The sequence below is a fragment of the Myotis brandtii genome, unplaced genomic scaffold (assembly GCF_000412655.1).
Source record: "Myotis brandtii unplaced genomic scaffold, ASM41265v1 scaffold537, whole genome shotgun sequence".
Lineage (NCBI taxonomy): Eukaryota > Metazoa > Chordata > Mammalia > Chiroptera > Vespertilionidae > Myotis > Myotis brandtii.
Genome location: NW_005369971.1, coordinates 354,413 through 358,029, shown reverse-complemented (window position 1 = coordinate 358,029; position 3,617 = coordinate 354,413). Strand labels below are relative to the sequence as shown.

General features: G+C 59.2%; 1 long non-coding RNA gene across 1 annotated transcript; it reads left to right on the top strand.

Annotated features, from left to right (window-relative positions):
• Positions 1–13: 13 nt before the first annotated feature.
• LOC106728122 lies at positions 14–2,176 on the top strand. Its single transcript, XR_001364378.1, has 3 exons — positions 14–293; positions 466–523; positions 823–2,176. It is a non-coding gene; the product is annotated as an uncharacterized LOC106728122 (long non-coding RNA).
• The last annotated feature ends 1,441 nt before the right edge of the window (positions 2,177–3,617 follow it).

Genomic DNA, 3,617 nt, shown 5'->3' with positions numbered 1-3,617 from the left:
CAGCAGCCAGGGAGGGCTGACCCCTGACCTCACAGTCCTCTTCTGCCCCCTCGCCCTCCAGGCCAGGGGCCGCCTGCGGGGAGAGTGAGCAGGGGCCGACACATGCTCCACACACACACACACACACACACACACACACACACACACACGTGTGCGTGCGGGACAGGGACAGGGAGCACCTGGACTGTCCCCACTGCCTGACCTCCCCGCCCTCCCAGGCTAACGGCACAGTGGACCCTGCCTTCGTGGACATTCCCGGGGACGAGGCCTGTGGGCCAGACACTTGCATCCAGGTGGGGGTGCCCTGCCCAACCCCCCACTCCAGGCCCCAGTTTCCCCCTGGCTGCCCCAGGGCCCCTTAAGCCCAGCAGCCTCTCCAGGCTGCCCCTGGGGCACGGGGGGGGGGTGCAGAGCAGGGCTGCGGGCCACACTGACCCAGCTGTCTACCCCCCCCCTCATCTGCAGGGCTGGAGAGCCGACATGCACTTCTCAGCCCCCCAGCAGCTGTGTGGCCTCCCGTGCGGTGAGTGCCCACGCTGGGCTCAGCCGGGGGTACGGGCGGGGCCGGGGGGAGCCCTGGGGGTGCAGGAGGCCGAGGGCTGCACCGGCCTCTGTGGGAGCCTGGCTCCTGTCTCCCAGTCGGGATGGGTGTGGGGTGCACCACACAGGAGAGGGAGGCAGGGGGTCACCCACCCAGGGGGTCACTCACCCCGTCAGGCTAGGCTCTGAGCTCAGGCACAGGCAGGCCAGACAGAAGGCGAGGCCTGGCCTCCTCTTCTGAGTGTCCAGCACCCTGACCCGGCTCTGCTTCCTCCTGTCCAGGAGCTGAGGATGTCCCTCAGGCCCAGACTCCCAGGACCTCGAGTCTGCCCCCCACCTCCTATGAGACCCCAAGCTATGCCTGAGGACGAGACAGGCTGGGGATGCCAACACTCCCTCAGCCTCCACCGCCCGCCCCACCCCCCCGTGTGGGGGAGGGAGAGTGGCCCCTGGCCCCCTCTGGAGGCCCTACGCCCCAAGTCCCTGTAAAGGGGCCAGGGCTGGAGGGGTGGGGAGGTGGAGGTGGCATGTGGGGCTCCAGGTGCCCCCCCGCCCCGGGGGCTGCAGCTCACACTCACCACGCGTCCCCTGGAGGCCTCTGCCCGCCCTTCACCAAAACCGGACAAGAATTGAAGTGCCTGTATTTGTAGACGCCGTGACCTTATGTGTAGGAAACGATAAAGAATCCCACGAAAGCCTCAGCTCACAGGCAAGCTCAGCGGCCTGGCGGCTGCAAAGCCAGCCAGTCGGGGCGCCTCTGTCCTCCACAGTGAGCAATTCCCGGGGCAGCGGAGGAAACTGTCATTTGCAGAAGCACCAGAGAGGACAAGGTGCTTAGAAATAAACTTACCCCGGGAGGCGGGGGGCGCGTACACGGAACACTTGGCGCTCGGCTGGCTAGGCGCTCGGCTGGCGGACGTGGAGGACCATCGCAAGGAAGGATAAGGCATCGTGTGCAAGGATTGGAAGACAGTTTATCCCCACGTCCATCAGAAATCCAGGAACAGAGAATCCCCTCCTGAGGTTCAGATGGAATCGCAAAGGACCTGAATAGACAAAATAATCCCGGAAAAGAACAAAGTTGGGCCCGGCTGGCGTGACTCAGTGGTTGAGCTTCGACCTATGAAGCAAGAGGTCACAGCTCCATTCCCATCTAGGGCACATGTGGGGGCTGCGGGCTCGATCCCAGGGTGGGGGGTGTGGGAGGCGGCGGGTCCGTGACTCTCTCATCATCAATGGTTCTCTCTCTCTCCCTCTCCCTTCCTCTCTGACATCAATACAAATATTTTTAAAAATGAAAGAACCAAGTTGGACTCACACCTGAGTTCAAAACTCACTACCAAGCTACAGTGATGGACGGAGGTGGCCCGGCATGAGGACAGACACGGAGGCACTGGGAGAGGGTGGAGAGTCGAGAAATAACCCTCATCTGTATGATGCATTGATTCCACACGGAGGAAAGGCCGTTCAATGAAGAAAGGGCGCTTGCTTCAACAAACGGCACAGCCACGGGCAGAAGAATGACGTTGGGCCCTGATGCTGGTGTCCATCGGGAGATGAGGGATAGCCCTCGCCCGTGTGGCTCAGTGGGTAGAGCAATAGCCTGCGGGCTGAAGGGTCCCGGGTTCGATTCTGGTCAAGGGCACATATTTCAGTTGCAGGCTCCATCCCGGTCCTGGTCGGGGCTTGTGTGGGAGGCGACCACTCGATGTCTCTCTCACATCGATCTTTCTCTCTGTCTCTTCCCCCTCCCTTCCATTCTCTAAAATCAATGGAAAAATATCCTCAGGGGAGGGATTAGCCCGCCGCTCCCCCCCCCAAAAAAATAATGAGCGGATAAACAAAATGTGGTCAGACCTGCAATGGATCGACAACCACCCATAGAAAGGAATTCAGGCCTGACGATGCTACAACAGGGGTGAACCCTGCAAACACGTTGTTCCGTGAAATAAGCCAGACAGGCGGCCACACGGTGTACGATTCCACCTGTGAGCGCCGGGAACCGGCCAATGGAGAGGGACTGGATTGGAGCTTGGATGAGGGGAGGGAGGAGGGGGTCGTTGTTCATGGGCATGAAGTTTTGTTTGTGGTGATGACGTTGTGGAAATAGTGGCGATAATCGCATAACATTGTACTTAAATGTCACTGAATTAATCACTAAAGATGGTTAAAGTGGGAATTGTTATCTCATGTATATTTTGCCACAAGAACATTTTTTTTGGAGAGGATTTGACAGCACCACGTGTCGCTCACAGAGGATCCTAAATGCACCTGTTCGCTGGGGTGGCCACTGAGTCTCTACTTCCCTCAAGTCCAAGGAAAGATGAGAAATCCTCATCCGCTGTGACAAGCAGAGAGCCACAGCTCGGAACCAGGCGTTTCCGGCAAAATCCCACCAAGAGACGGAGAGAGAGGGGCGCCGTCTTCCTTGTTCACATTCGAAGAGACTGCTGGGGACTATGAGGAGAAACATTCCCCGTGAATGTTCCGTACGTTTTCAAAAGGTTTGCACCCATGTCAGAGGGACGGAAGGAATTTACAGGTTTCTAAGGAAAATGTTCTAAGCAAAGGGCGGGGAGGGGTCTATGTCCATTTGGGCACCAGGGAAAGTTCAAATTTACCCTCGGAACAGCTAAAGGCAGAGGGAAGGGCCGTGCAAAGGCCCTGGGGCAGGCAGGTGAGGGAGGGGGAGGGAAGGGAGAGGAGGTGGAGAGGCAGAGCGGGGTCTGTAGCCACTGAAGACAAGTGGGCTTTGACCTGGCTGGTGTGGCTCAGCGCATAGAGCCTCCGCCTGCGGACTGCAGGGTCCCGGGTTCGATTCTGGTCAAGGGCACATGCCCCAGTGGGCGTGCAGGAGGCAGCCAATCCATGACTCGCTCTCATCCTTGATGTTTCTGTCTCCCTCTCCCTCCCGCTCTGACGTCAACACACATGAAAACAAGGGGCTTTAACCGCCAGCAGCAGGTTGCTTGGAGGAGTCACATGACCCCCAGCGGGTGAGACTAGGGTGCAGGTGGAGGGTGCACAGGGAGGGCAGAGCACGCGGAAGGCGCTACAATAGAGAGAGAGAGAGAGAG